The sequence below is a fragment of the Nothobranchius furzeri genome, chromosome 1 (genome assembly GCF_043380555.1).
Source record: "Nothobranchius furzeri strain GRZ-AD chromosome 1, NfurGRZ-RIMD1, whole genome shotgun sequence".
Taxonomy (NCBI): Eukaryota; Metazoa; Chordata; class Actinopteri; order Cyprinodontiformes; family Nothobranchiidae; genus Nothobranchius; species Nothobranchius furzeri.
The window spans coordinates 61032015-61058424 of NC_091741.1; the positions used below are offsets into that span (position 1 = coordinate 61032015).

Genomic DNA, 26410 nt, shown 5'->3' on the forward strand with positions numbered 1-26410 from the left:
CTCTAAGCTTCCGTTCATCTCCACGATCTCGGAAAAGGCTGTGGCTAAACACCTCACAGCTGCTCTTGATGAACGCAACATCTACAGTAGTTTCCAGTAAGGTTTTATTTTATATCCCATTCTACTGAAACAGCTCTTCTTAGTTCTCTAATGACCTTCTGACATACAGACATGCAGGGGACTGTTCTAGTCTGGTTCTGCTGGACCTAACTGCAGTCTTTGACACTGTTGATTATCATCTGCTACTGGATAAGCTGAGAGACTGGGAAGGCCTGTCAGAAACTGTTCGAGAGTGGTTCTCTTATCTGTCTGAGCGTTCCTTCTCTGTAGCCATCACCAAGTTTTGGTCCTCCACAACCTCTCTCACCAAAAGATGTCTCACAGGGTTGTGTTCTGAGGCCTGTGATTTTCATGCTCTATCTGTTGTCTCTTAAATGCATCCTGAGTTTTTTTTTTAAAGGAATATTCTACCGTCTTTATGCAGATGACATCCGATGGTACATCTCCTTTAAGCCCCATGAGATGTCTAAGCTGCAGCTGTTACTACACACCTGCTCAGACTCTATTAGAACCTGGATGGCTGGGAACTTTCTACAGCAGAATGACGATAAGACGAAGATCCTCATCTGTGCCGCAGACAAGCTGGTTCCCGAAGTCACAGCCTCTCTAGATCAAATTGCTTCTCGCACCAAACCCTTTGTTAAGAATCCCATTGTGACGTTTGACCCAGCTCTCACCCAGGATTCTCATGTCAGGTTTCTTGTTGGCTCTTCTTTCTTTCATCTCAGGAGCATTAAACGCCGGTTTAATTAACCAACATTTTTAGTGTACAGCGCCTTGTTTGGTTGTAATGCCTTGTGAATGCGCTTTATAAATAAAATGGGATTGGATTGAAGCATTGCTAAACTTAGTCCATTTCTATCATGCTCTGAACTTGAGATGGTTTTCCCAACCTTCATCTCCTCATGCTTAGGCTACTGCAACTCGCTTTTCACTTGTCTTAGCAAAACCTTCCTGATCAGTTTACAGGTGGTTCAGAATGCCTGTGCTCGGCTTCTGACCAAATGGTCAAAAGACACCCACATCAGATATTGGCAGGTATTATGGTTTTAGTGATGTTGTCTGGATGCAGTTGTTGCATTAACGGGCAGCAGTGGCTCAGTAGGTAGGGTAGGTTGATGACCTTTGGGCACATAAAGATTGTGTATGATTTAAAATTACAAGCCCCACTGGCCTAATGGATAAGGCACTGGCCTCCTAAGCCAGGTATTGTGGGTTCAATTCCCATCTGGGGTGGCATATACCTGTTATAGTGATATTTTCTGCCTCACGTTGTTTCATGAAGCAAACGTTTTGCGTACTTTTTATCACGTCACCTCATTGACAGATATGATGACTTTTGGCCATATCGAAATCCTTTATTGACACAAGTTTGTACCCCCAGTGGCCTAATGGATAAGGCACTGGCCTTCTAAGCCAGGGATTGTAGGTTTGAGTCCCACCTGGGGTGGTATAATGCTCAACAAAACCACTCTCAAACACATCTATAAAATCTCTAGAGTCTTCTGACTTCCTTCAACACTACAGGGACACGCAAGATGGTTATCAATTGTTCAGCCGTTGTTCCCCAGAGCAAGTAGTTCACTAAGTGTGTTTTGACGCCATCAGCAGTATTTTCTCCTGCTTCACCTACTGCCTACATCCACTCTGATGGAGATGGTGAAAACATCCAGTCTTTCTTTGTGGACAAAGTCATTAAGGTGAGATCTTCCATCTGTCCTTCAGCGCTATCTCAGCCTCTTCCGACTCCTACCCTTCCCCTCATCCTAAACATCTTTATCCCTGTTTCTTCACCTGAGCCATCCAAACTAGTTTACATTATGAAGACTTCTGCACGCCCCCTCGACATCTTACCCTCTTCTTTTTTTAAAAACACTTTTCTGTCTATCTGTCCCAGTGTGGTCTCTCTGGTTTCTGGTCAGGTCCCTGCTTATTTCAAGAAAGCTGTAATCCAACCGCTTCTTATAAAAACGAGTCCTGCTCCATCTCTCAAAAGCAGCTTCAGAGAAATCTCTAAGCTTACGTTCATCTCCACGATCTCGGAAAAGGCTGTGGCTAAACACCTCACAGCTGCTCTTGATGAACGCAACATCTACAGTAGTTTCCAGTAAGGTTTTATTTTATATCCCATTCTACTGAAACAGCTCTTCTTAGTTCTCTAATGACCTTCTGACATACAGACATGCAGGGGACTGTTCTAGTCTGGTTCTGCTGGACCTAACTGCAGTCTTTGACACTGTTGATTATCATCTGCTACTGGATAAGCTGAGAGACTGGGAAGGCCTGTCAGAAACTGTTCGAGAGTGGTTCTCTTATCTGTCTGAGCGTTCCTTCTCTGTAGCCATCACCAAGTTTTGGTCCTCCACAACCTCTCTCACCAAAAGATGTCTCACAGGGTTGTGTTCTGAGGCCTGTGATTTTCATGCTCTATCTGTTGTCTCTTAAACGCATCCTGAGGTTTTTTTTTAAAGGAATATTCTACCGTCTTTATGCAGATGACATCCGACGGTACATCTCCTTTAAGCCCCATGAGATGTCTAAGCTGCAGCTGTTACTACACACCTGCTCAGACTCTATTAGAACCTGGATGGCTGGGAACTTTCTACAGCAGAATGACGATAAGACGAAGATCCTCATCTGTGCCGCAGACAAGCTGGTTCCCGAAGTAACAGCCTCTCTAGATAAAATTGCTTCTCGCACCAAACCCTTTGTTAAGAATCCCATTGTGACGTTTGACCCAGCTCTCACCCAGTATTCTCATGTCAGGTTTCTTGTTGGCTCTTCTTTCTTTCATCTCAGGAGCATTAAACGCCGGTTTAATTAACCAACATTTTTAGTGTACAGCGCCTTGTTTGGTTGTAATGCCTTGTGAATGCGCTTTATAAATAAAATGGGATTGGATTGGATTGGAGCATTGCTAAACTTAGTCCATTTCTATTATGCTCTGAACTGGAGATGGCTTTCCCAACCGTCATCTCCTCATGCTTAGACTACTGCAACTCGCCTTTCACTTGTCTTAGCAAAACCTTCCTGATCAGTTTACAGGTGGTTCAGAATGCCTGTGCTCGTCTTCTGACCAAATGGTCAAAAGACACCCACATCAGATATTGGCAGGTATTATGGTTTTAGTGATGTTTTCTGGATGCAGTTGTTGCATTAACGGGCAGCAGTGGCTCAGTATGTAGGGTGGGTTGATGACTTTTGGCCAAATAAAGATCGTGTATGATTTCAAATTATGTAGCCCCAGTCGCCTAATGGATAAGGCACTGGCCTCCTAAGCCAGGGATTGTGGGTTCAATTCCCATCTGGGGTGGCTTATACCTGTTATAGTGATGTTTTCTGCCTCACGTTGTTTCATGAAGCAAACGTTTTGCGTACTTTTTATCACGTCACCTCATTGATAGATATGATGACTTTTGGCCATATCGAAATCCTTCATGGACAAAAGTTTGTAGCCCCAGTGGCCTAATGGATAAGGCACTGGCCTTCTAAGCCAGGGATTGTGGGTTCGAGTCCCACCTGGGGTGCTATAATGCTCAACAAAACCACTCTCAAACACATCTATAAAATCTCTAGAGTCTTCTGACTTCCTTCAACACTGCAGGGACACGCAAGATGGTTATCAGTTGTTCAAATGCAGTGCCCCAGAGCAAGTAGTTACACTAAGTGTGTTTTGATGCCATCAGCAGTATTTTCTCCTGCTTCACCTACTGCCTACATCCACTCTGATGGAGATGGTGAAAACATCCAGTCTTTCTTTGTGGACAAAGTCATTAAGGTGAGATCTTCCATCTGTCCTTCAGCGCTATCTCAGCCTCTTCCGACTCCTACCCTTCCCCTCATCCTAAGCATATTTGTCCCTGTTTCTTCTCCTGAGCCATCCAAACTAGTTTACATTATGAAGACTTCTGCACGCCCCCTCGACATCTTACCCTCTTCTTTGTTTAAAAACACTTTTCTGTCTATCTGTCCCAGTGTGGTCTCTCTGGTTTCTGGTCAGGTCCCTGCTTATTTCAAGAAAGCTGTAATCCAACCGCTTCTTATAAAAACAAGTCCTGCTCCAGCTCTCAAAAGCAACTTCAGAGCAATCTCTAAGCTTCCGTTCATCTCCAAGATCTCGGAAAAGGCTGTGGCTAAACACCTCACAGCTGCTCTTGATGAACGCAACATCTACAGCAGTTTCCAGTAAGGTTTTATTTTATATCCCATTCTACTGAAACAGCTCTTCTTAGTTCTCTAATGACCTTCTGACTTACAGACATGCAGGGGACTGTTTAGTCTGGTTCTGCTGGACCTAACTGCGGTTTTTGACACTGTTGACTATCATCTGCTACTGGATAAGCTGAGAGACTGGGAAGGCCTGTCAGAAACTGTTCGAGAGTGGTTCTCTTATCTGTCTGAGCGTTCCTTCTCTGTAGCCATCGCCAAGTTTTGGTCCTCCAGAACCTCTCTCACCAAAAGATGTCTCACAGGGTTGTGTTCTGAGGTCTGTGATTTTCAGGCTCAATCTGTTGTCTCTTAAACACATCCTGAGGTTTTTATTAAAGGAATATTCTACGTCTTTATGCAGATGACATCCGACGGTACATCTCCTTTAAGCCCCATGAGATGTCTAAGCTGCAGCTGTTACTACACACCTGCTCAGACTCTATTAGAACCTGGATGGCTGGGAACTTTCTACAGCAGAATGACGATAAGACGAAGATCCTCATCTGTGCCGCAGACAAGCTGGTTCCCGAAGTCACAGCCTCTCTAGATCAAATTGCTTCTCGCACCAAACCCTTTGTTAAGAATCCCATTGTGACGTTTGACCCAGCTCTCACCCAGGATTCTCATGTCAGGTTTCTTGTTGGCTCTTCTTTCTTTCATCTCAGGAGCATTAAACGCCGGTTTAATTAACCAACATTTTTAGTGTACAGCACCTTGTTTGGTTGTAATGCCTTGTGAATGCGCTTTATAAATAAAATGGGATTGGATTGAAGCATTGCTAAACTTAGTCCATTTCTATCATGCTCTGAACTTGAGATGGTTTTCCCAACCTTCATCTCCTCATGCTTAGGCTACTGCAACTCGCTTTTCACTTGTCTTAGCAAAACCTTCCTGATCAGTTTACAGGTGGTTCAGAATGCCTGTGCTCGGCTTCTGACCAAATGGTCAAAAGACACCCACATCAGATATTGGCAGGTATTATGGTTTTAGTGATGTTGTCTGGATGCAGTTGTTGCATTAACGGGCAGCAGTGGCTCAGTAGGTAGGGTAGGTTGATGACCTTTGGGAACATAAAGATCGTGTATGATTTAAAATTACGATCCCCAGTGGCCTAATGGATAAGGCACTGGCCTCCTAAGCCAGGGATTGTGGGTTCAAGTCCCATCTGGGTTGGCATATACCTGTTATAGTGATGTTTTCTGCCTCACGTTGTTTCATGAAGCAAACGTTTTGCGTACTTTTTATCACGTCACCTCATTGATAGATATGATGACTTTTGGCCATATCGAAATCCTTTATTGACACAAGTTTGTAGCCCCAGTGGCCTAATGGATAAGGCACTGGCCTTCTAAGCCAGGGATTGTGGGTTCGAGTCCCACCTGGGGTGGTATAATGCTCAACAAAACCACTCTCAAACACATCTATAAAATCTCTAGAGTCTTCTGACTTCCTTCAACACTACAGGGACACGCAAGATGGTTATCAATTGTTCAGCCCTTGTTCCCCAGAGCAAGTAGTTCACTAAGTGTGTTTTGACGCCATCAGCAGTATTTTCTCCTGCTTCACCTACTGCCTACATCCACTCTGATGGAGATGGTGAAAACATCCAGTCTTTCTTTGTGGACAAAGTCATTAAGGTGAGATCTTCCATCTGTCCTTCAGCGCTATCTCAGCCTCTTCCGACTCCTACCCTTCCCCTCATCCTAAACATCTTTATCCCTGTTTTTTCACCTGAGCCATCCAAACTAGTTTACATTATGAAGACTTCTGCACGCCCCCTCGACATCTTACCCTCTTCTTTGTTTAAAAACACTTTTCTGTCTATCTGTCCCAGTGTGGTCTCTCTGGTTTCTGGTCAGGTCCCTGCTTATTTCAAGAAAGCTGTAATCCAACCGCTTCTTATAAAAACAAGTCCTGCTCCATCTCTCAAAAGCAGCTTGAGAGAAATCTCTAAGCTTCCGTTCATCTCCACGATCTCGGAAAAGGCTGTGGCTAAACACCTCACAGCTGCTCTTGATGAACGCAACATCTACAGTAGTTTCCAGTAAGGTTTTATTTTATATCCCATTCTACTGAAACAGCTCTTCTTAGTTCTCTAATGACCTTCTGACATACAGACATGCAGGGGACTGTTCTAGTCTGGTTCTGCTGGACCTAACTGCAGTCTTTGACACTGTTGATTATCATCTGCTACTGGATAAGCTGAGAGACTGGGAAGGCCTGTCAGAAACTGTTCGAGAGTGGTTCTCTTATCTGTCTGAGCGTTCCTTCTCTGTAGCCATCACCAAGTTTTGGTCCTCCACAACCTCTCTCACCAAAAGATGTCTCACAGGGTTATGTTCTGAGGCCTGTGATTTTCATGCTCTATCTGTTGTCTCTTAAATGCATCCTGAGGTTTTTTTTAAAGGAATATTCTACCGTCTTTATGCAGATGACATCCGATGGTACATCTCCTTTAAGCCCCATGAGATGTCTAAGCTGCAGCTGTTACTACACACCTGCTCAGACTCTATTAGAACCTGGATGGCTGGGAACTTTCTACAGCAGAATGACGATAAGACGAAGATCCTCATCTGTGCCGCAGACAAGCTGGTTCCCGAAGTAACAGCCTCTCTAGATAAAATTGCTTCTCGCACCAAACCCTTTGTTAAGAATCCCATTGTGACGTTTGACCCAGCTCTCACCCAGGATTCTCATGTCAGGTTTCTTGTTGGCTCTTCTTTCTTTCATCTCAGGAGCATTAAACGCCGGTTTAATTAACCAACATTTTTAGTGTACAGCGCCTTGTTTGGTTGTAATGCCTTGTGAATGCGCTTTATAAATAAAATGGGATTGGATTGGATTGGAGCATTGCTAAACTTAGTCCATTTCTATCATGCTCTGAACTGGAGATGGTTTTCCCAACCGTCATCTCCTCATGCTTAGACTACTGCAACTCGCTTTTCACTTGTCTTAGCAAAACCTTCCTGATCAGTTTACAGGTGGTTCAGAATGCCTGTGCTCGTCTTCTGACCAAATGGTCAAAAGACACCCACATCAGATATTGGCAGGTATTATGGTTTTAGTGATGTTTTCTGGATGCAGTTGTTGCATTAACGGGCAGCAGTGGCTCAGTAGGTAGGGTGGGTTGATGACTTTTGGCCAAATAAAGATCGTGTATGATTTCAAATTATGTAGCCCCAGTGGCCTAATGGATAAGGCACTGGCCTCCTAAGCCAGGAATTGTGGGTTCAAGTCCCATCTGGGGTGGCATATACCTGTTATAGTGATGTTTTCTGCCTCACGTTGTTTCATGAAGCAAACGTTTTGCGTACTTTTTATCACGTCACCTCATTGATAGATATGATGACTTTTGGCCATATCGAAATCCTTCATGGACAAAAGTTTGTAGCCCCAGTGGCCTAATGGATAAGGCACTGGCCTTCTAAGCCAGGGATTGTGGGTTCGAGTCCCACCTGGGGTGCTATAATGCTCAACAAAACCACTCTCAAACACATCTATAACATCTCTAGAGTCTTCTGACTTCATTCAACACTGCAGGGACACGCAAGATGGTTATCAGTTGTTCAAATGCAGTGCCCCAGAGCAAGTAGTTACACTAAGTGTGTTTTGATGCCATCAGCAGTATTTTCTCCTGCTTCACCTACTGCCTACATCCACTCTGATGGAGATGGTGAAAACATCCAGTCTTTCTTTGTGGACAAAGTCATTAAGGTGAGATCTTCCATCTGTCCTTCAGCGCTATCTCAGCCTCTTCCGACTCCTACCCTTCCCCTCATCCTAAGCATATTTGTCCCTGTTTCTTCACCTGAGCCATCCAAACTAGTTTACATTATGAAGACTTCTGCACGCCCCCTCGACATCTTACCCTCTTCTTTGTTTAAAAACACTTTTCTGTCTATCTGTCCCAGTGTGGTCTCTCTGGTTTCTGGTCAGGTCCCTGCTTATTTCAAGAAAGCTGTAATCCAACCGCTTCTTATAAAAACGAGTCCTGCTCCAGCTCTCAAAAGCAACTTCAGAGCAATCTCTAAGCTTCCGTTCATCTCCAAGATCTCGGAAAAGGCTGTGGCTAAACACCTCACAGCTGCTCTTGATGAACGCAACATCTACAGCAGTTTCCAGTAAGGTTTTATTTTATATCCCATTCTACTGAAACAGCTCTTCTTAGTTCTCTAATGACCTTCTGACATACAGACATGCAGGGGACTGTTTAGTCTGGTTCTGCTGGACCTAACTGCGGTTTTTGACACTGTTGACTATCATCTGCTACTGGATAAGCTGAGAGACTGGGAAGGCCTGTCAGAAACTGTTCGAGAGTGGTTCTCTTATCTGTCTGAGCGTTCCTTCTCTGTAGCCATCGCCAAGTTTTGGTCCTCCACAACCTCTCTCACCAAAAGATGTCTCACAGGGTTGTGTTCTGAGGCCTGTGATTTTCAGGCTCAATCTGTTGTCTCTTAAACACATCCTGAGGTTTTTATTAAAGGAATATTCTACGTCTTTATGCAGATGACATCCGACGGTACATCTCCTTTAAGCCCCATGAGATGTCTAAGCTGCAGCTGTTACTACACACCTGCTCAGACTCTATTAGAACCTGGATGGCTGGGAACTTTCTACAGCAGAATGACGATAAGACGAAGATCCTCATCTGTGCCGCAGACAAGCTGGTTCCCGAAGTCACAGCCTCTCTAGATCAAATTGCTTCTCGCACCAAACCCTTTGTTAAGAATCCCATTGTGACGTTTGACCCAGCTCTCACCCAGGATTCTCATGTCAGGTTTCTTGTTGGCTCTTCTTTCTTTCATCTCAGGAGCATTAAACGCCGGTTTAATTAACCAACATTTTTAGTGTACAGCGCCTTGTTTGGTTGTAATGCCTTGTGAATGCGCTTTATAAATAAAATGGGATTGGATTGAAGCATTGCTAAACTTAGTCCATTTCTATCATGCTCTGAACTTGAGATGGTTTTCCCAACCTTCATCTCCTCATGCTTAGGCTACTGCAACTCGCTTTTCACTTGTCTTAGCAAAACCTTCCTGATCAGTTTACAGGTGGTTCAGAATGCCTGTGCTCGTCTTCTGACCAAATGGTCAAAAGACACCCACATCAGATATTGGCAGGTATTATGGTTTTAGTGATGTTGTCTGGATGCAGTTGTTGCATTAACGGGCAGCAGTGGCTCAGTAGGTAGGGTAGGTTGATGACCTTTGGGCACATAAAGATCGTGTATGATTTAAAATTATGAGCCCCAGTGGCCTAATGGATAAGGCACTGGCCTCCTAAGCCAGGGATTGTGGGTTCAAGTCCCATCTGGGGTGGCATATACCTGTTATAGTGATGTTTTCTGCCTCACGTTGTTTCATGAAGCAAACGTTTTGCGTACTTTTTATCACGTCACCTCATTGATAGATATGATGACTTTTGGCCATATAGAAATCCTTTATTGACACAAGTTTGTAGCCCCAGTGGCCTAATGGATAAGGCACTGGCCTTCTAAGCCAGGGATTGTGGGTTCGAGTCCCACCTGGGCTGGTATAATGCTCAACAAAACCACTCTCAAACACATCTATAAAATCACTAGAGTCTTCTGACTTCCTTCAACACTACAGCGACACGCAAGATGGTTATCAATTGTTCAGTCGTTGTTCCCCAGAGCAAGTAGTTCACTAAGTGTGTTTTGACGCCATCAGCAGTATTTTCTCCTGCTTCACCTACTGCCTACATCCACTCTGATGGAGATGGTGAAAACATCCAGTCTTTCTTTGTGGACAAAGTCATTAAGGTGAGATCTTCCATCTGTCCTTCAGCGCTATCTCAGCCTCTTCCGACTCCTACCCTTCCCCTCATCCTAAGCATCTTTGTCCCTGTTTCTTCACCTGAGCCATCCAAACTAGTTTACATTATGAAGACTTCTGCACGCCCCCTCGACATCTTACCCTCTTCTTTTTTTAAAAACACTTTTCTGTCTATCTGTCCCAGTGTGGTCTCTCTGGTTTCTGGTCAGGTCCCTGCTTATTTCAAGAAAGCTGTAATCCAACCGCTTCTTATAAAAACGAGTCCTGCTCCATCTCTCAAAAGCAGCTTCAGAGAAATCTCTAAGCTTCCGTTCATCTCCACGATCTCGGAAAAGGCTGTGGCTAAACACCTCACAGCTGCTCTTGATGAACGCAACATCTACAGTAGTTTCCAGTAAGGTTTTATTTTATATCCCATTCTACTGAAACAGCTCTTCTTAGTTCTCTAATGACCTTCTGACATACAGACATGCAGGGGACTGTTCTAGTCTGGTTCTGCTGGACCTAACTGCAGTCTTTGACACTGTTGATTATCATCTGCTACTGGATAAGCTGAGAGACTGGGAAGGCCTGTCAGAAACTGTTCGAGAGTGGTTCTCTTATCTGTCTGAGCGTTCCTTCTCTGTAGCCATCACCAAGTTTTGGTCCTCCACAACCTCTCTCACCAAAAGATGTCTCACAGGGTTGTGTTCTGAGGCCTGTGATTTTCATGCTCTATCTGTTGTCTCTTAAATGCATCCTGAGGTTTTTTTTAAAGGAATATTCTACCGTCTTTATGCAGATGACATCCGATGGTACATCTCCTTTAAGCCCCATGAGATGTCTAAGCTGCAGCCGTTACTACACACCTGCTCAGACTCTATTAGAACCTGGATGGCTGGGAACTTTCTACAGCAGAATGACGATAAGACGAAGATCCTCATCTGTGCCGCAGACAAGCTGGTTCCCGAAGTAACAGCCTCTCTAGATAAAATTGCTTCTCGCACCAAACCCTTTGTTAAGAATCCCATTGTGACGTTTGACCCAGCTCTCACCCAGGATTCTCATGTCAGGTTTCTTGTTGGTTCTTCTTTCTTTCATCTCAGGAGCATTAAACGCCGGTTTAATTAACCAACATTTTTAGTGTACAGCGCCTTGTTTGGTTGTAATGCCTTGTGAATGCGCTTTATGAATAAAATGGGATTGGATTGGAGCATTGCTAAACTTAGTCCATTTCTATCATGCTCTGAACTGGAGATGGTTTTCCCAACCGTCATCTCCTCATGCTTAGACTACTGCAACTCGCTTTTCACTTGTCTTAGCAAAACCTTCCTGATCAGTTTACAGGTGGTTCAGAATGCCTGTGCTCGTCTTCTGACCAAATGGTCAAAAGACACCCACATCAGATATTGGCAGGTATTATGGTTTTAGTGATGTTTTCTGGATGCAGTTGTTGCATTAACGGGCAGCAGTGGCTCAGTAGGTAGGGTGGGTTGATGACTTTTGGCCAAATAAAGATCGTGTATGATTTCAAATTATGTAGCCCCAGTGGCCTAATGGATAAGGCACTGGCCTCCTAAGCCAGGGATTGTGGGTTCAAGTCCCATCTGGGGTGGCATATACCTGTTATAGTGATGTTTTCTGCCTCACGTTGTTTCATGAAGCAAACGTTTTGCGTACTTTTTATCACGTCACCTCATTGATAGATATGATGACTTTTGGCCATATCGAAATCCTTTATTGACACAAGTTTGTAGCCCCAGTGGCCTAATGGATAAGGCACTGGCCTTCTAAGCCAGGTATTGTGGGTTCGAGTCCCACCTGGGGTGGTATAATGCTCAACAAAACCACTCTCAAACACATCTATAAAATCTCTAGAGTCTTCTGACTTCCTTCAACACTACAGGGACACGCAAGATGGTTATCAATTGTTCAATCGTTGTTCCCCAGAGCAAGTAGTTCACTAAGTGTGTTTTGACGCCATCAGCAGTATTTTCTCCTTCTTCACCTACTGCCTACATCCACTCTGATGGAGATGGTGAAAACATCCAGTCTTTCTTTGTGGACAAAGTCATTAAGGTGAGATCTTCCATCTGTCCTTCAGCGCTATCTCAGCCTCTTCCGACTCCTACCCTTCCCCTCATCCTAAGCATCTTTGTCCCTGTTTCTTCACCTGAGCCATCCAAACTAGTTTACATTATGAAGACTTCTGCACGCCCCCTCGACATCTTACCCTCTTCTTTGTTTAAAAACACTTTTCTGTCTATCTGTCCCAGTGTGGTCTCTCTGGTTTCTGGTCAGGTCCCTGCTTATTTCAAGAAAGCTGTAATCCAACCGCTTCTTATAAAAACGAGTCCTGCTCCAGCTCTCAAAAGCAACTTCAGAGCAATCTCTAAGCTTCCGTTCATCTCCAAGATCTCGGAAAAGGCTGTGGCTAAACACCTCACAGCTGCTCTTGATGAACGCAACATCTATAGCAGTTTCCAGTAAGGTTTTATTTTATATCCCATTCTACTGAAACAGCTCTTCTTAGTTCTCTAATGACCTTCTGACTTACAGACATGCAGGGGACTGTTTAGTCTGGTTCTGCTGGACCTAACTGCAGTTTTTGACACTTTTGACTATCATCTGCTACTGGATAAGCTGAGAGACTGGGAAGGCCTGTCAGAAACTGTTCGAGAGTGGTTCTCTTATCTGTCTGAGCGTTCCTTCTCTGTAGCCATCGCCAAGTTTTGGTCCTCCAGAACCTCTCTCACCAAAAGATGTCTCACAGGGTTGTGTTCTGAGGCCTGTGATTTTCAGGCTCAATCTGTTGTCTCTTAAACACATCCTGAGGTTTTTTTTAAAGGAATATTCTACGTCTTTATGCAGATGACATCCGACGGTACATCTCCTTTAAGCCCCATGAGATGTCCAAGCTGCAGCTGTTACTACACACCTGCTCAGACTCTATTAGAACCTGGATGGCTGGGAACTTTCTACAGCAGAATGACGATAAGACGAAGATCCTCATCTGTGCCGCAGACAAGCTGGTTCCCGAAGTCACAGCCTCTCTAGATCAAATTGCTTCTCGCACCAAACCCTTTGTTAAGAATCCCATTGTGACGTTTGACCCAGCTCTCACCCAGGATTCTCATGTCAGGTTTCTTGTTGGCTCTTCTTTCTTTCATCTCAGGAGCATTAAACGCCGGTTTAATTAACCAACATTTTTAGTGTACAGCGCCTTGTTTGGTTGTAATGCCTTGTGAATGCGCTTTATAAATAAAATGGGATTGGATTGAAGCATTGCTAAACTTAGTCCATTTCTATCATGCTCTGAACTTGAGATGGTTTTCCCAACCTTCATCTCCTCATGCTTAGGCTACTGCAACTCGCTTTTCACTTGTCTTAGCAAAACCTTCCTGATCAGTTTACAGGTGGTTCAGAATGCCTGTGCTCGTCTTCTGACCAAATGGTCAAAAGACACCCACATCAGATATTGGCAGGTATTATGGTTTTAGTGATGTTGTCTGGATGCAGTTGTTGCATTAACGGGCAGCAGTGGCTCAGTAGGTAGGGTAGGTTGATGACCTTTGGGCACATAAAGATCGTGTATGATTTCAAATTACTAGCCCCAGTGGCCTAATGGATAAGGCACTGGCCTTCTAAACCAGGGATTGTGGGTTCAAGTCCCATCTGGGGTGGCATATACCTGTTATAGTGATGTTTTCTGCCTCACGTTGTTTCATGAAGCAAACGTTTTGCGTACTTTTTATCACGTCACCTCATTGATAGATATGATGACTTTTGGCCATATCGAAATCCTTTATTGACACAAGTTTGTAGCCCCAGTGGCCTAATGGATAAGGCACTGGCCTTCTAAGCCAGGGATTGTGGGTTCGAGTCCCACCTGGGGTGGTATAATGCTCAACAAAACCACTCTCAAACACATCTATAAAATCTCTAGAGTCTACTGACTTCCTTCAACACTACAGGGACACGCAAGATGGTTATCAATTGTTCAATCGTTGTTCCCCAGAGCAAGTAGTTCACTAAGTGTGTTTTGACGCCATCAGCAGTATTTTCTCCTTCTTCACCTACTGCCTACATCCACTCTGATGGAGATGGTGAAAACATCCAGTCTTTCTTTGTGGACAAAGTCATTAAGGTGAGATCTTCCATCTGTCCTTCAGCGCTATCTCAGCCTCTTCCGACTCCTACCCTTCCCCTCATCCTAAGCATCTTTGTCCCTGTTTCTTCACCTGAGCCATCCAAACTAGTTTACATTATGAAGACTTCTGCACGCCCCCTCGACATCTTACCCTCTTCTTTTTTTAAAAACACTTTTCTGTCTATCTGTCCCAGTGTGGTCTCTCTGGTTTCTGGTCAGGTCCCTGCTTATTTCAAGAAAGCTGTAATCCAACCGCTTCTTATAAAAACGAGTCCTGCTCCATCTCTCAAAAGCAGCTTCAGAGAAATCTCTAAGCTTCCGTTCATCTCCACGATCTCGGAAAAGGCTGTGGCTAAACACCTCACAGCTGCTCTTGATGAACGCAACATCTACAGTAGTTTCCAGTAAGGTTTTATTTTATATCCCATTCTACTGAAACAGCTCTTCTTAGTTCTCTAATGACCTTCTGACATACAGACATGCAGGGGACTGTTCTAGTCTGGTTCTGCTGGACCTAACTGCAGTCTTTGACACTGTTGATTATCATCTGCTACTGGATAAGCTGAGAGACTGGGAAGGCCTGTCAGAAACTGTTCGAGAGTGGTTCTCTTATCTGTCTGAGCGTTCCTTCTCTGTAGCCATCACCAAGTTTTGGTCCTCCACAACCTCTCTCACCAAAAGATGTCTCACAGGGTTGTGTTCTGAGGCCTGTGATTTTCATGCTCTATCTGTTGTCTCTTAAATGCATCCTGAGGTTTTTTTTTAAAGGAATATTCTACCGTCTTTATGCAGATGACATCCGATGGTACATCTCCTTTAAGCCCCATGAGATGTCTAAGCTGCAGCTGTTACTACACACCTGCTCAGACTCTATTAGAACCTGGATGGCTGGGAACTTTCTACAGCAGAATGACGATAAGACAAAGATCCTCATCTGTGCCGCAGACAAGCTGGTTCCCGAAGTAACAGCCTCTCTAGATAAAATTGCTTCTCGCACCAAACCCTTTGTTAAGAATCCCATTGTGACGTTTGACCCAGCTCTCACCCAGGATTCTCATGTCAGGTTTCTTGTTGGCTCTTCTTTCTTTCATCTCAGGATCATTAAACGCCGGTTTAATTAACCAACATTTTTAGTGTACAGCGCCTTGTTTGGTTGTAATGCCTTGTGAATGCGCTTTATAAATAAAATGGGATTGGATTGGATTGGAGCATTGCTAACCTTAGTCCATTTCTATCATGCTCTGAACTGGAGATGGTTTTCCCAACCGTCATCTCCTCATGCTTAGACTACTGCAACTCGCTTTTCACTTGTCTTAGCAAAACCTTCCTGATCAGTTTACAGGTGGTTCAGAATGCCTGTGCTCGTCTTCTGACCAAATGGTCAAAAGACACCCACATCAGATATTGGCAGGTATTATGGTTTTAGTGATGTTTTCTGGATGCAGTTGTTGCATTAACGGGCAGCAGTGGCTCAGTAGGTAGGGTGGGTTGATGACTTTTGGCCAAATAAAGATCGTGTATGATTTCCAATTATGTAGCCCCAGTGGCCTAATGGATAAGACACTGGCCTCCTAAGCCAGGAATTGTGGGTTCAAGTCCCATCTGGGGTGGCATATACCTGTTATAGTGATGTTTTCTGCCTCACGTTGTTTCATGAAGCAAACGTTTTGCGTACTTTTTATCACGTCACCTCATTGATAGATATGATGACTTTTGGCCATATCGAAATCCTTCATGGACAAAAGTTTGTAGCCCCAGTGGCCTAATGGATAAGGCACTGGCCTTCTAAGCCAGGGATTGTGGGTTCGAGTCCCACCTGGGGTGCTATAATGCTCAACAAAACCACTCTCAAACACATCTATAAAATCTCTAGAGTCTTCTGACTTCCTTCAACACTGCAGGGACACGCAAGATGGTTATCAGTTGTTCAAATGCAGTGCCCCAGAGCAAGTAGTTACACTAAGTGTGTTTTGATGCCATCAGCAGTATTTTCTCCTGCTTCACCTACTGCCTACATCCACTCTGATGGAGATGGTGAAAACATCCAGTCTTTCTTTGTGGACAAAGTCATTAAGGTGAGATCTTTCATCTGTCCTTCAGTGCTATCTCAGCCTCATGACTCACGACTCCTACCCATCCCCTCATCCTAAGCATCTTTGTCCCTGTTTCTTCACCTGAGCCATCCAAACTAGCTTACATTATGAAGACTTCTGCACGCCCCCTCGACATCTTACCCTCTTCTTTGTTTAAAAACACTTTTCTGTCTATCTGTCCCAGTGTGGTCTCTCTGGTTTCTGGTGAGGTCCCTGCTTATTTCAAGAAAGCTGTAATCCAACCGCTTCTTATAAAAACGAGTCCTGCTCCAGCTCTCAAAAGCAACTTCAGAGCAATCTCTAAGCTTCCGTTCATCTCCAAGATCTCGGAAAAGGCTGTGGCTAAACACCTCACAGCTGCTCTTGATGAACGCAACATCTACAGTAGTTTCCAGTAAGGTTTTATTTTATATCCCATTCTACTGAAACAGCTCTTCTTAGTTCTCTAATGACCTTCTGACATACAGACATGCAGGGGACTGTTCTAGTCTGGTTCTGCTGGACCTAACTGCAGTCTTTGACACTGTTGATTATCATCTGCTACTGGATAAGCTGAGAGACTGGGAAGGCCTGTCAGAAACTGTTCGAGAGTGGTTCTCTTATCTGTCTGAGCGTTCCTTCTCTGTAGCCATCACCAAGTTTTGGTCCTCCACAACCTCTCTCACCAAAAGATGTCTCACAGGGTTGTGTTCTGAGGCCTGTGATTTTCATGCTCTATCTGTTGTCTCTTAAATGCATCCTGAGGTTTTTTTTTAAAGGAATATTCTACCGTCTTTATGCAGATGACATCCGATGGTACATCTCCTTTAAGCCCCATGAGATGTCTAAGCTGCAGCTGTTACTACACACCTGCTCAGACTCTATTAGAACCTGGATGGCTGGGAACTTTCTACAGCAGAATGACGATAAGACAAAGATCCTCATCTGTGCCGCAGACAAGCTGGTTCCCGAAGTAACAGCCTCTCTAGATAAAATTGCTTCTCGCACCAAACCCTTTGTTAAGAATCCCATTGTGACGTTTGACCCAGCTCTCACCCAGGATTCTCATGTCAGGTTTCTTGTTGGCTCTTCTTTCTTTCATCTCAGGAGCATTAAACGCCGGTTTAATTAACCAACATTTTTAGTGTACAGCGCCTTGTTTGGTTGTAATGCCTTGTGAATGCGCTTTATAAATAAAATGGGATTGGATTGGATTGGAGCATTGCTAAACTTAGTCCATTTCTATCATGCTCTGAACTGGAGATGGTTTTCCCAACCGTCATCTCCTCATGCTTAGACTACTGCAACTCGCTTTTCACTTGTCTTAGCAAAACCTTCCTGATCAGTTTACAGGTGGTTCAGAATGCCTGTGCTCGTCTTCTGACCAAATGGTCAAAAGACACCCACATCAGATATTGGCAGGTATTATGGTTTTAGTGATGTTTTCTGGATGCAGTTGTTGCATTAACGGGCAGCAGTGGCTCAGTAGGTAGGGTGGGTTGATGACTTTTGGCCAAATAAAGATCGTGTATGATTTCCAATTATGTAGCCCCAGTGGCCTAATGGATAAGGCACTGGCCTCCTAAGCCAGGAATTGTGGGTTCAAGTCCCATCTGGGGTGGCATATACCTGTTATAGTGATGTTTTCTGCCTCACGTTGTTTCATGAAGCAAACGTTTTGCGTACTTTTTATCACGTCACCTCATTGATAGATATGATGACTTTTAGCCATATCGAAATCCTTCATGGACAAAAGTTTGTAGCCCCAGTGGCCTAATGGATAAGGCACTGGCCTTCTAAGCCAGGGATTGTGGGTTCGAGTCCCACCTGGGGTGCTATAATGCTCAACAAAACCACTCTCAAACACATCTATAAAATCTCTAGAGTCTTCTGACTTCCTTCAACACTGCAGGGACACGCAAGATGGTTATCAGTTGTTCAAATGCAGTGCCCCAGAGCAAGTAGTTACACTAAGTGTGTTTTGATGCCATCAGCAGTATTTTCTCCTGCTTCACCTACTGCCTACATCCACTCTGATGGAGATGGTGAAAACATCCAGTCTTTCTTTGTGGACAAAGTCATTAAGGTGAGATCTTTCATCTGTCCTTCAGTGCTATCTCAGCCTCATGACTCACGACTCCTACCCATCCCCTCATCCTAAGCATCTTTGTCCCTGTTTCTTCACCTGAGCCATCCAAACTAGCTTACATTATGAAGACTTCTGCACGCCCCCTCGACATCTTACCCTCTTCTTTGTTTAAAAACACTTTTCTGTCTATCTGTCCCAGTGTGGTCTCTCTGGTTTCTGGTGAGGTCCCTGCTTATTTCAAGAAAGCTGTAATCCAACCGCTTCTTATAAAAACGAGTCCTGCTCCAGCTCTCAAAAGCAACTTCAGAGCAATCTCTAAGCTTCCGTTCATCTCCAAGATCTCGGAAAAGGCTGTGGCTAAACACCTCACAGCTGCTCTTGATGAACGCAACATCTACAGTAGTTTCCAGTAAGGTTTTATTTTATATCCCATTCTACTGAAACAGCTCTTCTTAGTTCTCTAATGACCTTCTGACTTACAGACATGCAGGGGACTGTTTAGTCTGGTTCTGCTGGACCTAACTGCAGTTTTTGACACTGTTGACTATCATCTGCTACTGGATAAGCTGAGAGACTGGGAAGGCCTGTCAGAAACTGTTCGAGAGTGGTTCTCTTATCTGTCTGAGCGTTCCTTCTCTGTAGCCATCGCCAAGTTTTGGTCCTCCAGAACCTCTCTCACCAAAAGATGTCTCACAGGGTTGTGTTCTGAGGCCTGTGATTTTCAGGCTCTATCTGTTGTCTCTTAAACACATCCTGAGGTTTTTTTTAAAGGAATATTCTACCGTCTTTATGCAGATGACATCCGACGGTACATCTCCTTTAAGCCCCATGAGATGTCTAAGCTGCAGCTGTTACTACACACCTGCTCAGACTCTATTAGAAGCTGGATGGCTGGGAACTTTCTACAGCAGAATGACAATAAGACGAAAATCCTCATCTGTGCCGCAGACAAGCTGGTTCCCGAAGTCACAGCCTCTCTAGATCAAATTGCTTCTCGCACCAAACCCTTTGTTAAGAATCCCATTGTGACGTTTGACCCAGCTCTCACCCAGGATTCTCATGTCAGGTTTCTTGTTGGCTCTTCTTTCTTTCATCTCAGGAGCATTAAACGCCGGTTTAATTAACCAACATTTTTAGTGTACAGCACCTTGTTTGGTTGTAATGCCTTGTGAATGCGCTTTATAAATAAAATGGGATTGGATTGAAGCATTGCTAAACTTAGTCCATTTCTATCATGCTCTGAACTTGAGATGGTTTTCCCAACCTTCATCTCCTCATGCTTAGGCTACTGCAACTCGCTTTTCACTTGTCTTAGCAAAACCTTCCTGATCAGTTTACAGGTGGTTCAGAATGCCTGTGCTCGGCTTCTGACCAAATGGTCAAAAGACACCCACATCAGATATTGGCAGGTATTATGGTTTTAGTGATGTTGTCTGGATGCAGTTGTTGCATTAACGGGCAGCAGTGGCTCAGTAGGTAGGGTAGGTTGATGACCTTTGGGAACATAAAGATCGTGTATGATTTAAAATTACGAGCCCCAGTGGCCTAATGGATAAGGCACTGGCCTCCTAAGCCAGGGATTGTGGGTTCAAGTCCCATCTGGGGTGGCATATACCTGTTATAGTGATGTTTTCTGCCTCACGTTGTTTCATGAAGCAAACGTTTTGCGTACTTTTTATCACGTCACCTCATTGATAGATATGATGACTTTTGGCCATATCGAAATCCTTTATTGACACAAGTTTGTAGCCCCAGTGGCCTAATGGATAAGGCACTGGCCTTCTAAGCCAGGGATTGTGGGTTCGAGTCCCACCTGGGGTGGTATAATGCTCAACAAAACCACTCTCAAACAGATCTATAAAATCTCTAGAGTCTTCTGACTTCCTTCAACACTACAGGGACACGCAAGATGGTTATCAATTGTTCAATCGTTGTGCCCCAGAGCAAGTAGTTCACTAAGTGTGTTTTGACGCCATCAGCAGTATTTTCTCCTGCTTCACCTACTGCCTACATCCACTCTGATGGAGATGGTGAAAACATCCAGTCTTTCTTTGTGGACAAAGTCATTAATGTGAGATCTTCCATCTGTCCTTCAGCGCTATCTCAGCCTCTTCCGACTCCTACCCTTCCCCTCATCCTAAGCAACTTTGTCCCTGTTTCTTCACCTGAGCCATCCAAACTAGTTTACATTATGAAGACTTCTGCATGCCCCCTCGACATCTTACCCTCTTCTTTTTTTAAAAACACTTTTCTGTCTATCTGTCCCAGTGTGGTCTCTCTGGTTTCTGGTCAGGTCCCTGCTTATTTCAAGAAAGCTGTAATCCAACCGCTTCTTATAAAAACGAGTCCTGCTCCAGCTCTCAAAAGCAGCTTCAGAGAAATCTCTAAGCTTCCGTTCATCTCCACGATCTCGGAAAAGGCTGTGGCTAAACACCTCACAGCTAGTCTTGATGAACGCAACATCTACAGTAGTTTCCAGTAAGGTTTTATTTTATATCCCATTCTACTGAAACAGCTCTTCTTAGTTCTCTAATGACCTTCTGACATACAGACATGCAGGGGACTGTTCTAGTCTGGTTCTGCTGGATCTAACTGCAGTCTTTGACACTGTTGATTATCATCTGCTACTGGATAAGCTGAGAGACTGGGAAGGCCTGTCAGAAACTGTTCGAGAGTGGTTCTCTTATCTGTCTGAGCGTTCCTTCTCTGTAGCCATCACCAAGTTTTGGTCCTCCACAACCTCTCTCACCAAAAGATGTCTCACAGGGTTGTGTTCTGAGGCCTGTGATTTTCATGCTCTATCTGTTGTCTCTTAAACGCATCCTGAGGTTTTTTTTAAAGGAATATTCTACCGTCTTTATGCAGATGACATCCGACGGTACATCTCCTTTAAGCCCCATGAGATGTCTAAGCTGCAGCTGTTACTACACACCTGCTCAGACTCTATTAGAACCTGGATGGCTGGGAACTTTCTACAGCAGAATGACGATAAGACGAAGATCCTCATCTGTGCCGCAGACAAGCTGGTTCTCGAAGTCACAGCCTCTCTAGATCAAATTGCTTCTCGCACCAAACCCTTTGTTAAGAATCCCATTGTGACGTTTGACCCAGCTCTCACCCAGGATTCTCATGTCAGGTTTCTTGTTGGCTCTTCTTTCTTTCATCTCAGGAGCATTAAACGCCGGTTTAATTAACCAACATTTTTAGTGTACAGCGCCTTGTTTGGTTGTAATGCCTTGTGAATGCGCTTTATAAATAAAATGGGATTGGATTGGATTGGAGCATTGCTAAACTTAGTCCATTTCTATCATGCTCTGAACTTGAGATGGTTTTCCCAACCGTCATCTCCTCATGCTTAGACTACTGCAACTCGCTTTTCACTTGTCTTAGCAAAACCTTCCTGATCAGTTTACAGGTGGTTCAGAATGCCTGTGCTCGTCTTCTGACCAAATGGTCAAAAGACACCCACATCAGATATTGGCAGGTATTATGGTTTTAGTGATGTTTTCTGGATGCAGTTGTTGCATTAACGGGCAGCAGTGGCTCAGTAGGTAGGGTGGGTTGATGACCTTTGGCCACATAAAGATCGTATATGATTTCAAATTATGTAGCCCCAGTGGCCTAATGGATAAGGCACTGTCCTCCTAAGCCAGGGATTGTGGGTTTAAGTCCCATCTGTGGTGGCATATACCTGTTATAGTGATGTTTTCTGCCTCACATTGTTTCATGAAGCAAACGTTTTGCGTACTTTTTATCACGTCACCTCATTGATAGATATGATGACTTTTGGCCATATCGAAATCCTTCATGGACAAATGTTTGTAGCCCAGTGGCCTAATGATAAGGCACTGGCCTTCTAAGCCAGGGATTGTGGGTTCGAGTCCCACCTGGGGTGCTATAATGCTCAACAAAACCACTCTCAAAAACATCTATAAAATCTCTAGAGTCTTCTGACTTCCTTCAACACTGCAGGGACACGCAAGATGGTTATCAGTTGTTCAAATGCAGTGCCCCAGATCAAGTAGTTACACTAAGTGTGTTTTGACGCCATCAGCAGTATTTTCTCCTGATTCACCTACTGCCTACATCCACTCTGATGGAGATGGTGAAAACATCCAGTCTTTCTTTGTGGACAAAGTCATTAAGGTGAGATCTTCCATCTGCCCTTCAGCGCTATCTCAGCCTCTTCCAACTCCTACCCATCCCCTCATCCTAAACATCTTTGTCCCTGTTTCTTCACCTGAGCCATCCAAACTAGTTTACATTATGAAGACTTCTGCACGCCCCCTCGACATCTCACCCTCTTCTTTGTTTAAAAACACTTTTCTGTCTATCTGTCCCAGTGTGGTCTCTCTGGTTTCTGGTCAGGTCCCTGCTTATTTCAAGAAAGCTGTAATCCAACCGCTTCTTATAAAAACGAGCCCTGCTCCAGCTCTCAAAAGCAACTTCAGAGCAATCTCTAAGCTTCCGTTCATCTCCAAGATCTCGGAAAAGGCTGTGGCTAAACACCTCACAGCTGCTCTTGATGAACGCAACATCTACAGTAGTTTCCAGTAAGGTTTTATTTTATATCCCATTCTACTGAAACAGCTCTTCTTAGTTCTCTAATGACCTTCTGACTTACAGACATGCAGGGGACTGTTTAGTCTGGTTCTGCTGGACCTAACTGCAGTTTTTGACACTGTTGACCATCATCTGCTACTGGATAAGCTGAGAGACTGGGAAGGCCTGTCAGAAACTGTTCGAGAGTGGTTCTCTTATCTGTCTGAGCGTTCCTTCTCTGTAGCCATCGCCAAGTTTTGGTCCTCCAGAACCTCTCTCACCAAAAGATGTCTCACAGGGTTGTGTTCTGAGGCCTGTGATTTTCAGGCTCTATCTGTTGTCTCTTAAACACATCCTGAGGTTTTTTTTAAAGGAATATTCTACCGTCTTTATGCAGATGACATCCGACGGTACATCTCCTTTAAGCCCCATGAGATGTCTAAGCTGCAGCTGTTACTACACACCTGCTCAGACTCTATTAGAACCTGGATGGCTGGGAACTTTCTACAGCAGAATGACGATAAGACGAAGATCCTCATCTGTGCCGCAGACAAGCTGGTTCCCGAAGTCACAGCCTCTCTAGATCAAATTGCTTCTCGCACCAAACCCTTTGTTAAGAATCCCATTGTGACGTTTGACCCAGCTCTCACCCAGGATTCTCATGTCAGGTTTCTTGTTGGCTCTTCTTTCTTTCATCTCAGGAGCATTAAACGCCGGTTTAATTAACCAACATTTTTAGTGTACAGCGCCTTGTTTGGTTGTAATGCCTTGTGAATGCGCTTTATAAATAAAATGGGATTGGATTGAAGCATTGCTAAACTTAGTCCATTTCTATCATGCTCTGAACTTGAGATGGTTTTCCCAACCTTCATCTCCTCATGCTTAGGCTACTGCAACTCGCTTTTCACTTGTCTTAGCAAAACCTTCCTGATCAGTTTACAGGTGGTTCAGAATGCCTGTACTCTTCTTCTGACCAAATGGTCAAAGACACCCACATCAGATATTGGCAGGTATTATGGTTTTAGTGATGTTGTCTGGATGCAGTTGTTGCATTGACGGGCAGCAGTGGCTCAGTAGGTAGGGTAGGTTCATGACCTTTGGGCACATAAAGATCGTGTATGATTTAAAATTACGAGCCCCAGTGGCCTAATGTATAAGGCACTGGCCTCCTAAGCCAGGGATTGTGGGTTCAAGTCCCATCTGGGGTGGCATATACCTGTTATAGTGATGTTTTCTGCCTCATGTTGTTTCATGAAGCAAACATTTTGCGTACTTTTTATCACGTCACCTCATTGATAGATATGATGACTTTTGGCCATATCAAAATCCTTTATTGACACAAGTTTGTAGCCCCAGTGGCCTAATGGATAAGGCACTGGCCTCCTAAGCCAGGGATTGTGGGTTCAAGTCCCATCTGGGGTGGCATATACCTGTTATAGTGATGTTTTCTGCCTCACGTTGTTTCATGAAGCAAACGTTTTGCGTACTTTTTATCACGTCACCTCATTGATAGATATGATTACTTTTGGCCATATCGAAATCCTTTATTGACACAAGTTTGTAGCCCCAGTGGCCTAATGGATAAGGCACTGGCCTTCTAAGCCAGGGATTGTGGATTCGAGTCCCACCTGGGGTGGTATAATGCTCAACAAAAACACTCAAACACATCTATAAAATCTCTAGAGTCTTCTGACTTCCTTCAACACTACAGGTACACGCAAGATGGTTATCAATTGTTCAATCGTTGTGCCCCAGAGCAAGTAGTTCACTAAATGTGTTTTGACGCCATCAGCAGTATTTTCTCCTGCTTCACCTACTGCCTACATCCACTCTGATGGAGATGGTGAAAACATCCAGTCTTTCTTTGTGGACAAAGTCATTAAGGTGAGATCTTCCATCTGTCCTTCAGTGCTATCTCAGCCTCTTCCGACTCCTACCCTTCCCCTCCTCCTAAGCATCTTTGTCCCTGTTTCTTCACCTGAGCCATCCAAACTAGTTTACATTATGAAGACTTCTGCACGCCCCCTCGACATCTTACCCTCTTCTTTTTTTAAAAACACTTTTCTGTCTATCTGTCCCAGTGTGGTCTCTCTGGTTTCTGGTCAGGTCCCTGCTTATTTCAAGAAAGCTGTAATCCAACCGCTTCTTATAAAAACGAGTCCTGCTCCATCTCTCAAAAGCAGCTTCAGAGAAATCTCTAAGCTTCCGTTCATCTCCACGATCTCGGAAAAGGCTGTGGCTAAACACCTCACAGCTGCTCTTGATGAACGCAACATCTACAGTAGTTTCCAGTAAGGTTTTATTTTATATCCCATTCTACTGAAACAGCTCTTCTTAGTTCTCTAATGACCTTCTGACATACAGACATGCAGGGGACTGTTCTAGTCTGGTTCTGCTGGACCTAACTGCAGTCTTTGACACTGTTGATTATCATCTGCTACTGGATAAGCTGAGAGACTGGGAAGGCCTGTCAGAAACTGTTCGAGAGTGGTTCTCTTATCTGTTTGAGCGTTCCTTCTCTGTAGCCATCACCAAGTTTTGATCCTCCACAACCTCTCTCACCAAAAGATGTCTCACAGGGTTGTGTTCTGAGGCCTGTGATTTTCAGGCTCTATCTGTTGTCTCTTAAACACATCCTGAGGTTTTTTTTAAAGGAATATTCTACCGTCTTTATGCAGATGACATCCGACGGTATATCTCCTTTAAGCCCCATGAGATGTCTAAGCTGCAGCTGTTACTACACACCTGCTCAGACTCTATTAGAACCTGGATGGCTGGGAACTTTCTACAGCAGAATGACGATAAGACGAAGATCCTCATCTGTGCCGCAGACAAGCTGGTTCCCGAAGTCACAGCCTCTCTAGATCAAATTGCTTCTCGCACCAAACCCTTTGTTAAGAATCCCATTGTGACGTTTGACCCAGCTCTCACCCAGGATTCTCATGTCAGGTTTCTTGTTGGCTCTTCTTTCTTTCATCTCAGGAGCATTAAACGCCGGTTTAATTAACCAACATTTTTAGTGTACAGCGCCTTGTTTGGTTGTAATGCCTTGTGAATGCGCTTTATAAATAAAATGGGATTGGATTGGATTGAAGCATTGCTAAACTTAGTCCATTTCTATCATGCTCTGAACTTGAGATGGTTTTCCCAACCTTCATCTCCTCATGCTTAGGCTACTGCAACTCGCTTTTCACTTGTCTTAGCAAAACCTTCCTGATCAGTTTACAGGTGGTTCAGAATGCCTGTGCTCGTCTTCTGACCAAATGGTCAAAAGACACCCACATCAGATATTGGCAGGTATTATGGTTTTAGTGATGTTTTCTAGGTGCAGTTGTTGCATTAACGGGCAGCAGTGGCTCAGTAGGTTGGGTAGGTTTATGACCTTTGGGCACATAAAGATCGTGTATGATTTAAAATTAAGAGCCCCAGTGGCCTAATGGATAAGGCACTGGCCTCCTAAGCCAGGGATTGTGGGTTCAAGTCCCATCTGGGGTGGCATATATCTGTTATAGTG

The 26410-nt window shown here is 44.2% G+C and overlaps 1 protein-coding gene and 21 non-coding genes across 24 annotated transcripts in view; 21 read left to right on the forward strand and 1 right to left on the reverse strand.

The window, feature by feature from the left end:
• The window catches only part of atp7b (ATPase copper transporting beta), a 272095-nt gene that overhangs the window by 37343 nt on the left and 208342 nt on the right, over window positions 1-26410 (reverse strand). The window lies entirely within an intron of this gene.
• On the forward strand, window positions 3301-3373 carry trnar-ccu (transfer RNA arginine (anticodon CCU)). The gene has a single exon. It is a non-coding gene; the product is annotated as a tRNA-Arg (tRNA).
• trnar-ucu (transfer RNA arginine (anticodon UCU)) lies at window positions 3515-3587 on the forward strand. The gene has a single exon. It is a non-coding gene; the product is annotated as a tRNA-Arg (tRNA).
• Window positions 5584-5656, forward strand: trnar-ucu (transfer RNA arginine (anticodon UCU)). The gene has a single exon. It is a non-coding gene; the product is annotated as a tRNA-Arg (tRNA).
• trnar-ccu (transfer RNA arginine (anticodon CCU)) lies at window positions 7446-7518 on the forward strand. The gene has a single exon. It is a non-coding gene; the product is annotated as a tRNA-Arg (tRNA).
• Window positions 7660-7732, forward strand: trnar-ucu (transfer RNA arginine (anticodon UCU)). Its single transcript has one exon. It is a non-coding gene; the product is annotated as a tRNA-Arg (tRNA).
• On the forward strand, window positions 9515-9587 carry trnar-ccu (transfer RNA arginine (anticodon CCU)). The gene has a single exon. It is a non-coding gene; the product is annotated as a tRNA-Arg (tRNA).
• Window positions 9728-9801, forward strand: trnar-ucu (transfer RNA arginine (anticodon UCU)). Its single transcript has one exon. It is a non-coding gene; the product is annotated as a tRNA-Arg (tRNA).
• Window positions 11586-11658, forward strand: trnar-ccu (transfer RNA arginine (anticodon CCU)). Its single transcript has one exon. It is a non-coding gene; the product is annotated as a tRNA-Arg (tRNA).
• trnar-ucu (transfer RNA arginine (anticodon UCU)) lies at window positions 11800-11872 on the forward strand. Its single transcript has one exon. It is a non-coding gene; the product is annotated as a tRNA-Arg (tRNA).
• On the forward strand, window positions 13654-13726 carry trnar-ucu (transfer RNA arginine (anticodon UCU)). Its single transcript has one exon. It is a non-coding gene; the product is annotated as a tRNA-Arg (tRNA).
• Window positions 13868-13940, forward strand: trnar-ucu (transfer RNA arginine (anticodon UCU)). Its single transcript has one exon. It is a non-coding gene; the product is annotated as a tRNA-Arg (tRNA).
• Window positions 15945-16017, forward strand: trnar-ucu (transfer RNA arginine (anticodon UCU)). Its single transcript has one exon. It is a non-coding gene; the product is annotated as a tRNA-Arg (tRNA).
• trnar-ccu (transfer RNA arginine (anticodon CCU)) lies at window positions 17814-17886 on the forward strand. The gene has a single exon. It is a non-coding gene; the product is annotated as a tRNA-Arg (tRNA).
• trnar-ucu (transfer RNA arginine (anticodon UCU)) lies at window positions 18028-18100 on the forward strand. The gene has a single exon. It is a non-coding gene; the product is annotated as a tRNA-Arg (tRNA).
• trnar-ccu (transfer RNA arginine (anticodon CCU)) lies at window positions 19889-19961 on the forward strand. Its single transcript has one exon. It is a non-coding gene; the product is annotated as a tRNA-Arg (tRNA).
• Window positions 20103-20175, forward strand: trnar-ucu (transfer RNA arginine (anticodon UCU)). The gene has a single exon. It is a non-coding gene; the product is annotated as a tRNA-Arg (tRNA).
• trnar-ucu (transfer RNA arginine (anticodon UCU)) lies at window positions 22178-22249 on the forward strand. The gene has a single exon. It is a non-coding gene; the product is annotated as a tRNA-Arg (tRNA).
• trnar-ccu (transfer RNA arginine (anticodon CCU)) lies at window positions 24032-24104 on the forward strand. The gene has a single exon. It is a non-coding gene; the product is annotated as a tRNA-Arg (tRNA).
• trnar-ccu (transfer RNA arginine (anticodon CCU)) lies at window positions 24246-24318 on the forward strand. Its single transcript has one exon. It is a non-coding gene; the product is annotated as a tRNA-Arg (tRNA).
• trnar-ucu (transfer RNA arginine (anticodon UCU)) lies at window positions 24460-24532 on the forward strand. The gene has a single exon. It is a non-coding gene; the product is annotated as a tRNA-Arg (tRNA).
• Window positions 26319-26391, forward strand: trnar-ccu (transfer RNA arginine (anticodon CCU)). The gene has a single exon. It is a non-coding gene; the product is annotated as a tRNA-Arg (tRNA).